Source organism: Moschus berezovskii, chromosome 21 (assembly GCF_049115385.1).
Source record: "Moschus berezovskii isolate FMDL1 chromosome 21, NW_MosBer_1.0, whole genome shotgun sequence".
Lineage (NCBI taxonomy): Eukaryota > Metazoa > Chordata > Mammalia > Artiodactyla > Moschidae > Moschus > Moschus berezovskii.
The window spans coordinates 12854990-12869103 of NC_142480.1; positions in this window are offsets into that span (position 1 = coordinate 12854990).

The window sequence follows — 14114 nt, forward strand, 5'->3', positions numbered from 1 at the left end:
TCATGAGGTTGTAGTCAAGGTGAAGTTAGGCAGCTGTTTTGTGCTGTGAGGCAGAATATATATCCTGAGGGAGAAAGAGCCACCACAGATAAAGAGGTTGACTCCCTGGCACCATGGAGTGCCCCAACAGGCCGAAATGAGCACCCTTGTCTTCTTCTACACGAGACAGAAATAAAATCCTATCCTGTTTAAGCCACTGGTCTTTGGTGGTTTTCTGGAGGAAGGTTCCAACAGGCAGAAATAAGGGAAGGGTGTCCTAAGCGGAGGTGAAAGCAGTATGAAGATAGGCCTAGAAGTAGGACCTTACTTAGCTGTCAAGATAGTAATGAGGGAAAAATGAGTTACTGCCTAAGAAAGCTGAAGTGCCCACCACAGAGAGGAGCTGGAAACACTCACCATAGCTCATCCTCCTCCTTTGTTTTTTGCCTTGAGGGCACGGAGTGCATCTTTTTTTAAAATATATTTTATTATTTATTTGTGCTGTGCTGGGTCTTTGTTGCTGCATAGGCTTTTTCTCTAGTTGCTGCGAGTAGTGGGGTGCGAACATCACGGTGGCTTCTCTTGTTACAGAGCGCAGTCTCTAGGAAGTGGGGGCTTCAGTAGTTCCGGCTCCTGGGCTGCACAGCACGGGCTCAATAGTTGTGGCACACCGAGTTAGTGCTCCGAAGCCTGTGGGATCTTCTCAGACAAGGGACAGAACCAGTGTCTCCTGCATCGGGGAAAGTGAAAGTCACTCAGTTGAGCCCGACCCTTTGCGACCACGTGGACTATACAGTCCATGAAATTCTCCAGGCCAGAATACTGGAGTGGGTAGCCTTTCCTTTCTCCAGGGGATCTTCCCACCCCAGAAATTGAACCAGGGTCTCCAGCATTGCAGGCGGATTCTTTACCAGCTGAGCCACCAGGGAACCCCAAGAATACTGGAGTGGGTAGCCTATCCCTTCTCCAGGGGATCTTCCCAACCCAGAAATTGAACCAGGGTCTCCGGCATTGCAGGCGGATTCTTTACCAGCTGAGCCACCAGGGAACCCCAAGAATACTGGAGTGGGTAGCCTATCCCTCCTCCAGGGGATCTTCCCAACCCAGAAATTGAACCAGGGTCTCCGGCATTGCAGGCGGATTCTTTACCAACTGAGCTATCAGGGAAGCCCCTCCTGCATTGGTAGGCGGATTCGTTACCACTGAGCCACCAGGCAAGTCCCAAAGATCATATCTTAAATCTCTGTACAGTGTGCTTGGCGAAAAAGATATTCTACCACGTTGTGGGAGAGAGGCCATGATTTATTTTGATTTCACTTCTCCTTTTGGGGCTATTTACTTCCTCTGAAAATCGAGTGTGATGTCCTCAAGGCATCTTTCTCAGGAGAAAACCCAGGGTGTGTCCTTTAGAATCATGGGTTAGCAACAAGTCGGTCAGAGTGAGAGGAAACCTGACCCAGCACTGGTCTGCTTGGCCACAGTCCCAACCTGGGCCTCTACTGCCACCCCAGGGGAGAGTCCCCAGAGGGGTGTGCGCCCTGCAGGAGGCTCCCGGGGCCTCAGGTTAAGAACACTCCGCACCGTGGACCCCGGCCCTCAGGAGCTGCTGGCGGTGGGGTGGGTGCTGAGGTGACGCGCGCTCCGGCCGCTTTGAAACCGCACAGTGCAGTTCCCTGTCAGTGACACTCTTGCCCTCTGCGTGACCTTGGAGAAGTTTCTTAGCCTCTCTGGGCCCAAGTTTCTTTTTCTGGAGGATGGGTGGACGCCTACCTCACAGCTGCTTGTGAAGACTGTTTGGAAGATGGCTCCCCGTGTGTTGAGTAGCAGGCTTGTGACAAATGTCAGTTTCCCTTCATTAACTTATTCTTTGTTTTTTTCCTTGTGCTGTGCTGAGCTTAGTCACTTCAGTCGTGTCTGATTCTTTGTGACCTCATGGACCGTAGCCCACCAGGCTCCTCTGTCCATGGGGATTCTCCAGGCAACAATACTGGAGTGGGTTGCCATGCCCTCCTCCAGGGGATCTTCCCAACCCTGGGATCAAACCCAGGACTCCCGCATTGCAGGCAAATTTTTTACCCTCTGAGTCACCAGGGAAGCCCCTTTTTTTTCCCTTATTGATTAAAAAAAACTATGTTTATTTTTGGCTGCGCTGGGTCTTTGTTGTTGAGCTTGGGCTTTCTCCAGTTGCGGCAAGTGGGGGCTACTCTCTTGTTGCAGAGCATGAGCTCTGGGTCACGCGGGCTCAGTAGTTGGTGGTGCATGGGTTTTGTTGCCCTGCAGCATGTGTGATCTTCACAGACCAGGGACTGAACTGGTGTCCTCTGCATTGTAAGGCAGATTCTTAACCAACCACTGGACCAACAGGAAACCCCTCCACCACTTATTGATTGGAGTGAAGAATGGATGCCCAGCTCCATGGACTCTGCAGTGCCTTCCACCCCATGCTCTTCCCCTGACAGGGGTGCCAAGATGTGTGTTTAAGGAAGTTTGAGTTCAATTCAGCTGCTATTAATTAACGCTGCCTCCTTAGACAAGGTGATGCTGAGGATCAGAAAGGAAGGTGTGGGGTCCCTGCCTTTCAGGGGGTGTCATCCACAGAAGCCTCGGCTATTAGCATTACAGTGTGTGACCCTCACAGGGGTCTGGGCCTAGGGCAGGGCTGGCTACACGATTTGCAGGACTAAGTGCAAAATGAAAATGTGTGACCCCTTGGCTCAAAAAGTGATACAGATTTCAAGACAATGGCAGTAGAACATTAAACCAGGCACAAGAACGGCTAAGTGTAGGATCTTCTAAGCATGGGCTCTGTGAATGCACAGGCCATACACCCGTGAGCCTGGCCCTGGCTTGGGGTGACGAAGCACCTTAGTTGGTCCTGGCCTGAGGGGTTTCCCAGGACAGGGGAAGGTGCCAGCTTGCTCGTAGCACCTCTACCCTGCTCAGCCCCTGGGAGCCTTGCTGGCCCTGCGGGCCCCTCAGCCCCCACCCCATCCAGCTCTGTGGCCCTGAGGCCCACATCAGCAGTGGTTCGTGGGTCAGGAGCCCCACAGGAGGTGCTCTGGCTCCTGGATCTAGGGTGCACCCTCTCTGTGTGCCTGGCCGTGCTACCCACCCCTGGACTCTGCTGCCCAGACAGCTGGCTCTGACCTCCATGCTCTGCGTCTCCTCCCAGAGGCCCCAAGGCAGCATGTGGCAAGTGGTAAAGAAAACAGTCTTCATGATCCTCGTTAAAGAACAGGCAGGCCTTATTCAAGGAGGGCCACCACCATGGGGTCTTGAACCTGTCCGATCTAAATAGAACAAAGGAAAGTGGGAGCAGGGTGGGAGTCAGTGGATGGGATACTGCTAAGAGGAAATATCAAGAATCAGAATGATTTTGACTAAGCTGACCTAGCAAGATTCCTACTGAAGGCAGGCAGTGCCGTCAAACATCACCTGGAGTCAGTGGGGGATGAAAACTGGATCAGATAGCGAGAATATCAGTATGGAGGATGGGGGAATCTGGCTAAACTGACTTATCAGGATTCTTGCTAAAATTTGACAATGCATCTGTGTGTTTTATTTGGCTTTGTTTGTTCATTTTGCTTTTTTTTTTTTTTAAATATTTGGCATATGAATGAAATCATATGGTGTTTGCTTTTTTCTGTTTAGACTCCTTTCACTTAACATAATACACCCAAGGTCCATTCATGTTGTCACAAATGACAAGATTCCATCTTGCCAAGGAGACCCGGGTTGGATCCCTGGGTCGGGAAGATCCCCTGGAGAAGGCAATGGCAGACCACTCCAGTAGTCTTGCTTGGAAAATCCCATGGAGGGAGGAGCCTGGTGGGCGACAGTCCATGGGGTCGCAAAGAGTCGGACACGACTGAGCGACTTCACTTCACTTCACTTATACATATGTATGTATATGTATATATCCATATATATATCCATGGATATATATATCCATGTAGCTCAGCTGGTAAAGAATCTGCCTGCAATGCGGGAGACCCGGGTTCGATCACTGGGTTGGGAAGAGCCCCTAGAGAAGGGAACAGCTACACCCAGTATTCTAGCCTGGAGACTTAATCCATGGGGTCGAAAACAGTTGGACATGACTGAGCGACTTTCTCTTTCCTATAGGTATATTTATCCCTCCTCACTTAATGGGCAGTTACTTCCATTTCTTGGCTACAGTACAAAATGTTGTGAGGAACCAAAAGGTGTATATATCTTTTAAAAATTTATTTATTTATTATTTTGGCTGCCTTGGGTCTTTGTTGCCGTGCACGGGCTTCCTCTAGTTTGGGCGAGCAGGGGCTACTCTAGTTGTGGTGGCTTCTCTTGTGCAGCACTGGCTGTAGGCACTCAGACTTCGGTAGTCGGCAGCCCTCAGGCTCTAGAGCATGTGAGCTTCAGTAGTTGTGGTACACAGGCTTTGTTGCCCAGCAGCAGGTGGAAGCTTCCCGGACCAGGGATTGAACCAACGTTCCACGCATTGCCAGGCAGATTACTAACCACTGGGCCACCAGGGAAGTCCATAGACATCTTTTCGAATTAGTGTCTTTGTAGTCTTTGAATAAATACCCAGATGTGGGATAGCTGGGTTGCCATATGGTAGTTCTAGTTTTAAATTTTGAGACACCTCCATATTGTTTCCCACAGTGACTGCACCAATTTATATTCTTACCAATAGTGTATGAGGGTTCTCTTTTCTCCACATCCTTGCCAATACCTGTTATTTCATGTCTTTTTGATAACAGCCACTCTAACAGGTGTGAGGTGATATCTTATTGTGGTTTTGATTTATTTCTGATAGTGATCGAACAGTTTTTCATGTGCCTGCTGGCTGGCTGTATGTCTTCCTTGGAAACATGCCTATTTGGGTCTTCTGTCCTTTTAAAATATAGGTTTTTTGCTGTTGAGTTGCTAAATTCTTTATATATTTTGGATATTAATCCCTTATTGGATACAAGATTTGCAAATGTCTTCTGCCATTTGGAAGGTTGCCTTTTCGTTTTATTGATGGTCTCCTTTGGTGTGCAAAAGCTTTTTAGCTTGATGTAGTCCTCAATGGCAAGCCACTCCAGTACTCTTGCCTAGAAAATCCCATGGACGGAGGAGCCTGGTAGGCTGCAGTCCATGGGGTCGCTAAGGGTCGGACACGACTGAGCGACTTCACTTTCACACATTGGAGAAGGAAATGGCAACCCACTCCAGTGTTCTTGCCTGGAGAGTCCCAGGGACAGGGGAGCCTGGTGGGCTTCCGTCTGTGGGGTCACACAGAGTTGGACATGACTGAAGTGACTTAGAAAAAAAAAAAACTTGAGTTACGTCTTATTTGGGGAACTTACTGAGGACTGCGGGGCTTCCCTGGTGACTCAGACAGTAAAGAATCTGCCTGCAATGCCGGAGACCTGAGTTCGATCCCTGGGTGGGAAAGATCCCCTGGAGAAGAGAATGGCAACCCCCTCCAGTATTCTTGCCTGGAGAATTCCATGGACAGAGGAGCCTGGTGGGCTGCAGTCATGGGGTCACAAAGAGTCAGACATGACTGAGTGACTAAGCATAATACAGCACAGCACTGAGGACTATAGCCAGAAAATCAGTCTCAGATTGCTCTGAGAACTGTTCCAAAGTGGTAAGAGAGGAATCAGAATGTATAGAAATGTTTGCTGAAAACAAACCCCAAACCCCATCGAGTTGAACATTAAATGATTACTGCTAATCTCATACACACACACACACACACACACACACACGCATATACACACACAAAAACTCAAGTTAATGATTTTAATGCTTTCCTACATATCAGAAGATGCAAGAATCTGGGCTCATTGAAATTACTCCTTTGATATGCATCTTAGCTACCTGGGGCCAGTATTCCTGTTTTTCTCCATCCTGAATTCCCCTTTAGCACTTGGCTGGCTGGATTGGTGTGGGCAACATTCGTGGTTTACTGAAATGGCAGACAACATTGTTTTCATCCACAAAATATTTGAACATCTCTGTCATATTTTCTCCTGGTTATTCACTGACTCTTTTTAAACCATGAAATGTTTGCTGTGATTAGAATGTGTCCCTGTCTGCGTGGCTCATGTGTGGGCATGATATTTCCCAGCCTGATTCCTGACTGTCCTTATCCCAGAAGGCTCAGCATGAGTCAGCATCTCCCCGACTGTAAGGATGACTGGGTACACTTTCTCTGTGCTCTTGCCTCCTGTGCTCACTCCCTCCCAGAATGTGGGGGCCCCTTGAAGTGACAGGCAGTAGGCCTCCCATCTCTTCAACCAGCAGTTGGCTTGCTGCTTGCTGCAGAGCAGGCCTTCAATACATGTTTACTGACTAAATCAGGGAGTGACCAAAAACTCTGTGCTCTTTCTAGCTTTAAGGGCTGGTCTAAAAGATATAGTACAGACACCCCAAAATTGGTGACCTTCAATGGTTGGTGGAGGCCATGGGCAAGTATATGAGACTGTTCTAGAAAATTCCAAATGCGTAATTGTCAAAAAGTATCAATAACTGAAGCAAGCTTACAGACACACACATACAAAAGATAATTAAAACAGAGGACTTCCCTAGCAGTCCATTGGTTAAGACTCTGTGATTCCACTGGAAGGGGAGTGTGTTTGATCCTCGGTGGGGGAACTAAGATCCCACATGCCATGGTATATGGCAAAAAAAAAAAAAAAAAGCTTGTTTCCAAGCTCTCTTTAAAAAAAATTAAAAAACAAACAGAAGCAAGTGATTCATTATGTCCTGGAGGCCTAGATAGTCCTTGAAAAAAGAAGTGTGGGCCCTCCTTTGCAGGAGAAGGGGGTGGGGAAACCATTTCAAGCAGAGGAAACAGTAGAGTCTCTGAGGCTAGGGAGAGTCATGCAGGAAAAAAGGAAGATAATGTCATTAAAATTGTGGCGGGTCTGAGGTAATTGGGAGCCATGGTTTTTCCGATAGTCATGTATGGATGTGAGAGTTGAACCATAAAGAAGGCTGAGCACTGAAGAACTGATACTTTCGAATTGTGGAGCTGGAGAAGACTCCTGAGAGTCCCTTGGATTGAAAGGAGATCAAGCCAATCAATCCTAAAGGAAATCAACCCTGAATATTCATTGGAAGGACTGATGCTGAAGCTCCAATACTTTGGTCACCTGATGCGAAGAGCTGACTCATTGGAAAAGACCCTGATGCTGGGAAAGATTGAAGGCTGGAGGAGAAGGGGATGACAGAGGATGAGATGGTTGGGTGGCATCACTGACTTGATGGACATGAGTTTGAGTAAGCTCCAGGAGTTGGTGATGGACAGGAAAGCCTGGTGGGCTGCAGTTCATGGGGTCACCAAGAGTTGGACGCGACTGAGGGACTGAACTGAACTTATGCGAAGAGTTGATTCGCTGGAAAAGACCCTGATGCTGGGAAAGACTGAGGGCAGGAGGAGAAGAGGACGACAGAGGTCCAGAAGGTTGGATGGCATCTTCGATACAAGGGACATGAATTTGGGCAGACTCTGGGAATTTTTGAAAGACAGGGAAGCCTGGGGTGCTCTAGTCCACTGGGTCGCAAAGAGTTGGACATGACTTAGCGACTGAACAGCAACAAAATGTTTGTAAGTTCTAGAAGAAGGAAGAATCAGATTTCTGCATTAGAGGGCCCCTCTAGCTGCGGAATGGAGGCTGGACCGGGAAGGGACTGAGGCTGGAGGCAGGGAGACCAGCTCAGAGCCTCGGCCCTGGATCACATAAACAGTGCCAGTGGGGCCCTGAAGGCTGGAGCAGAAAGGGAGTGAGAAGTTGCAAAAATGACCTCAAGGGAGAAAACAAGAAGATATCACTAGGGGCAGTGGGAGGAGCTGACATTTTGCTGATGACCGGTGAGATATTGGGGAAGAGCGAAAGGTGATTGGGGGTGGGAGGAGAGTTTGGTGATTTTCCCCAACTTTTTATTATGAAAGATTTTCAACATACAGGGAAAATCACCCTGTACTGTGAACATTCATATACCCACCATCTACAATATACCACTAACACTACCAAACTCACTGTATCACATGTCTGTCCATGACCCACCCAGGTATCTTAGTAAGTTGCAGACATCAGTATCTTTCACCCCTAAACACTTGAGCCAGGATATCATTACCCGGAGTTCAATATTTAAGATTTTCTCCCTATTGATAACCTCAACATCTCTGTAAGTTATTAAATATTCTCTTTATCCACCCGTTGATGGACATTTGAGCTGTTTCAAGTTTGGGGCTGTTATGAAAAAAATTATGCACATTTCTCTCTTTAAATAGCTGGATTATTTTTGGACTTTCTTGGTGGTCCAGTGGTGAAGGATCCACCTGCCAGTGCAGGGGACATGGGTTTGATCCCCGGTCCAGGAAGATCCCACATGCTGCAGAGCAACTAAGCCTGTGTACCACAACTACTGAGCCAGTGGTCTAGAGTCCAAGAGCTGCAAGTACTGAAGCCCATGCGCCTAGAGCCCGTGCCCCGTAGCAAGAAAAGCCACCACAATGAGAAGCCCGTGCACCGCAATGACGAGTAGCCTTGGCTTGCCGCAACTAGAGAAAGCCCACGTGCAACCATAAAGACCTAGCACAGCCAAAAATAAATTTTTAAAAAATTGGTTTATTTCTAATCGGACTGACTGTGAGTCACTTGGGAAGCTGAATAGTCCATCAGGAGGTGAAAAGTGCCTGTGAGGGGGTCTGGAGGGACAGAGAAAATTGTGGCTGGCAGTATCTATCTCGAGGGACAGCAGTGAAGCTGTTAATCATTGCTGTGTCTCGGAAGGTTGAGTTGGATCAATGGAATCTTGGTTGCACATGACAATTACCTGGGATTTTTATCTGCAAATAAGGGCTTCTCTGGTGGCTCAGATGATAAAGAATCTGCCTGCAATGCAGGAGACCCGAATTTGATCCCTGGGTTGGGAAGATCCCCTGGAGAAGGGAATGGCAACCCACTCCAGTATTTTTGCCTGGAGAATCCTATGTAAAGAGGAGCCTGGCAGTCTGCAGTCCCTGGGGTCACAAGGAGTTGGACATGACTGAGTGACTAAGCATAGCACAGGAACTTTTAAAACCCTAATGCCCAGGCCAACTTGATTGGACATTCCTGTTTTTTAAAGCTCCCAAGATTACTCCAACGGTCAGCCAGGATTGAGAGCCACCAGGTAGAAGAAACGCTTCAGGGTGGAATGCAGGTAAACACTTTCATTTAAGGAGCAGGTGGAGGAGATGCCAGGAGAAGAAAGGGAGGTATACAGAACTGGAGAACCAGAGTGAGCGCGTTTATCAGAAAGGACGTAATCTGCAGTGTTAAAGCCTGCAGAGTGGCTGAGAGGAACTAGAGCCTGGGGGTAGCATGGTCTGCAGACCATGGTCTGCATTCAGGGCAGAGGGTGGTATGGGAGACCTCAAAGGTGGCGGGTGCAGGCTGAATCTCAGCAGAGAGCTCACTGGTGGGGATGCGCACGGGTCAGAATCTAGTTCTCCACTTGGCTCTGCCTGTGGGACACCAGCTAGCAAAGTGAAAAAGTGCAAGTTGTTCAGTTGTGTCCGACTCTCTGTGACCCCATGGACTGCAGCCTGCCAGGCTCCTCTGTCTATGGAATTGTCCAGGCAAGATTGCTGGAGTGGGTTCCCTTTTCCAGGGGATCTTTCTAACCCAGGGATCGAATCAGAGTCTCCCATATTGCAGGCAGGTTCTTTACCGGCTGAGCCACCAGGGAATGGGCAAAAAAAGCCCAGGAGAAGGCTTGCTTCTCGCACCAGTGGACCATTGGACTGCCTGTACCAGCACCATGGTGAACTTGGAACTGCCTGGAGCAAGTTTTAGAAAACATCAAAAACAAGCTGATAGAGCCTGAGTTGTGAAATCAACTAGGAGACGAGCTCCAAGATTCTACCCTCTCCTATCCTGTCTGGGCAGTCCCAGGCCAGGCTGTTCAGGCTGGCTCTCATGGCGAGAGGACGAGAGACCCTGCACACAGCACACGTGCTCTCTGAACCTCATTTCCTACATCTGTGAAATGGGGATGTTTTCTGTTACTGTCCTGTGTTCCACTGGTTTTTGTAAACCAGGCACCGCCAGATGGACTGAGGGACAATGAGATACTGAGAATTAAGAACCTGAGGCTGCAGGATCCTCAGAGCTGATTGAACTGGAATTGCCAAGTCAGAGGCCTTCGTACCTTGTGGATTGACTCTTACACGGGAAAGAGTCAAACCCATCTAAATGCTCATCTGAAGTATAACTTCTCATCTGAAGTAGAACCTGTGGGGGAAGACTTTTTTAAAATATTTAAAACATTTTAATTCATTGTGGACAGATATTTCCATGAGTACAACAAAAATTGCTAGAAAGATGCAATAAAAAACCACGTTCAGACATAAAATTACTCATCATATTGCCATAAATGTTTATACTCTCAGTTCCTACACTCGTCTTGTGGCAGACGGACAACAGTCTGAGAGGCTGCACAGATGCCCAGCTCGCACTCTGCGTGGGACTGATCCCTTTCCGCTCACTTGTGTCCGACTCTTTGTGACCCTGTGGACAGTAGCCTTCCAGGCTCCTCTGTCCATGGGATTTTCTAGGCAAGGATACTGGAGGGAGTTACCACCTCCAGGGGATCTTCCCGACCTGCATCTCTTGCATTGGCAGGTGGATTCTTTACCACTAGTGCCACCTGGGAAGCCCCGGGATTGATCCATCTTCTCGCTCTTCAGCATGGACCAGCAGCACTGGCAACACCTGGGAACTTGCTGGAAATATAGCATCTTTGGCCCCATCTGATCCTGACGAATCAGAATCTGCTTCTTAATAAGACACCCACGTGACTCATGTGCATGTTAAAGTCTGCGGTGGCACTGAGGCAGCTGGGACTCAGGAAACATTTCAAATGAAGGAATTAACCAGAATCTCTCCCCTCATTGCAATTTCTCATGACACAAGAGCGATGGCATAACATTCTTTTCTAAAAATTTTTAGCAAGTAAGTCTGTGTGATTATATTGATCAATTATATGCTTTATTAATTCCAACTGGAAATAAACCTTTCAGTTAACCATGCCAGGATAAATACTAAATTATATTTCTATCCTCATGGGAAATGGGAACACAAAATCACTGTCAAATGAAGAGATGAAGAAAAATACACAGCCAGAAAATGTAGAAAAGCTGTTATTAAGGAGTGTTAGATGGTTAAAAAAAATGCTATTGTATTTTTACTGGCTTTTTTACATTTGTGAGACTAACTTTTAAAAACATGTAATCTGTTGTGATTTCTTTTCTCATTCTAAAGAATTTTCACATTCTCATTCAGTTTTGCATTCATAGGTTTGAAGACCCATTGCAGGCAGATTCTTTCCCATCTGAGCCACCAGGGAAGCACATTGAAGACCCAGCTTCCAACTTCTTTGCTTCAAGCCTTATAAACCTATGTCCTTGCATATTTTACTGTATTTAATATTTATTCCCTGCTGTGGTCAGTGAGATTGAATTTCCTCTGTTAATTAGCCATTTATGCTGCTTCTTTTGAGAATTGCTTTTTCTTTATCATTTTTCTATTGAAATGTTTTTGCCATTTTCTTATTAGCTTGCAAGAGTTCTTTGCCTAAGGATACCGATCTCTTCTCTGTTATGTATAGAATAACCTTGTTCTTGATGAGCAGGACCAGATTCATAATTTTCAGGGCCCAGGGCAAAATGAAAACATGTGCTACAAGGACATATTGTACAATCAGGGAATTAAAACATTATTTTAAAAGTATAAATGGAGTAGAACCTTTAAAAATTGTGAATTATGTTGTACATCTATAACATATATTGAACAACAATAATTTAAAAAAAAAGAAAATGTGAGGTCCCCTTAAAATAATCATTTAAGATTTCAAGATGGTGACAACAGACCCTGGGGGCTTTCTGAGTGTGAGGCCCTGTATGGCTGATGCCATGGGTGCCCTGCCCGTAAAGTTGGCTTTGCTGATGAGACAAGACAAGAAGGTTGGATCATTCTGGATTTACTTGTGCTTTGCTTAGGTAAATTATGTGGACCTCCTGGGTGGCTCAGATGGTAAAGAATCTGCCCACAATGTAAGAGACCCAGGTTCAATCCCTAGGTTGGGAAGATCCCCTGGAGAAGGGAATGGCTACCCTCTCCAGTATTCTTGCCTGGCCAATTCCATGGACAGGGGAGCCTGGTGGGCTACAGTCATGGGGTTGTGAAGAGTTTTACATGACTGAGCGACTAACACTTTCATTTTTCAAGGTAAGTTATGAGTTTCCTGCTTTGTTTTATTATCATTCATAATTAAAAAGCACCAACCCACATCCTTTTCAAAGTTTATTTTTCTTAATATGCAAATAGAAATGGTTTCCATAAATGGCTTTTATTCCAGTGTAAAGAATTCTTTCCAAAAATACAAATATGTCTGTGTCTATTAAAACACAACTGGAAGCTCTCTGTAGGGAAAGACAATTTGTGTTCATTTACTTTATTGACAGCATACAGATTTTCATAGATTGCATTACAATACTGACTGCTAGATTTCTTATAAAGGTTTAGTTCATATTTACTCTAGATTTGTCTTCACAATAAGAATAAACTCATGCCAGTGTTTAGTAATCAATAGTAGCAATTCATTCAAATTTAATGACAGTTTTATTAAACTAAGAATCTCATATCACAGAGCATTCACAGTGCAGGAGGTCACAGTTATTGAAAAAATAAATAGTGGGATAAATATATTTATTATTTACAACTTTTCAGCTCATGGCTCCTGCTTTGCCTGTTAGAGATGATGAACAAAGATGGCAGCATGCCAGAAATGTCTTACTCAGGTGACGTGTAACAACCTCAGAAGTTTTGGGTTTTGGTTGTTTCTAAGGGGGATTCCTTCTGGGCATGAGAGCTCTGGTTATACCTGCTATTTGTTAGGTAACACCTGAGCCCCAGGAATATCCCATGGCCCTGTGGGGCCCTGGGCTGGGTCAGGCCTCCCCTGCCTGTTCTTTGGCAGCTCCTGCATCTGTCCATGAGCCCGGTCCCATCTGGCTGACAGCCCTGTTTCCTCTCTAGGTAATCAAGGCTCTCTTTGTATTCAGACACCCAGCAACTGCTCTGGGCTGGCAGCAGCTGGATAGGAGACACCCACAGAGGGCAGGCATCCTACCAGGGAGCGTGTGCTCCGAACTGGACACCCAGCCTCCCAGACTAGCAGCTCCCCGAGGAGGCTCCCTTAGACCTGGCCACAGAGGATTAGCCACAGTTCTCTCCCTGGGCCTCCAGATATCCTTGGTCCAGGCAGGTGGAGAAAGTGCCAGGAAGTGTCCCATGGGTTCAGAAGGGCACCTCTGGAGGTGAGAGCAGGGATGCCCCAGTGGCCAGACGAAAAACCCACCAGAACATCTGGTTTGGAAAAACAGAGCTGTCTGGCTCACATCCCAGCCATTTTCAGTGGGAAGAAAGGCCTCGCTCCTGTTGAAAGGGGACTTCATGTTCGTCGGGATACTCCCAGGTATCTGGGACTTTTTGGAGTAGGGGTGTGGGGCTCTGTTGTCTGGGACCCTGCTTTATGCACAAAGGCTGACCAGACCAAGCCATGCACCCAGAGACCAAAAGCTGAGCCTACTTTCAATAGTTAAAAAACTACATTTTTCAGTGGTGGGATGGGGAGGGTACACACTTTCTCCAGGATTAAGGGCTTTATTGGCTACTACTGTGGATAAGTCCCAACCAATGTGTTGCATAAAAAGCAACTGTTTGAATTCTGGCAATGGAGGGAATAGGTATGGATAGGCCTGCATGTGTCACAGGGCTTTGAATAAAGCAACAGCACATCCCAGACCTATAAATCTAACGGTGGAAATGCCACACCAGCAAGGGCTTGACTTTCACATGGGTTCAGGGAGCGTTTCTAACTGTCAGAGCCCCCTCCCATGACCCTGGGTCTGTGTCAGGGTGTCCGGGCAGCAGATGCTTTCCCAGACTAGAAGACGGTAAGTTCTCAGCCCCTGTTATGAAGTGTGTGGTGGACACACCACTTTGACAGCTGGATGCCAACACCACAAGAGGTGATGGAAAGCCTGGAAGCTTCTGCAGGTGAAAGATGACACCAAGCACGTCCCCCTGCAATGCGTGAGGATT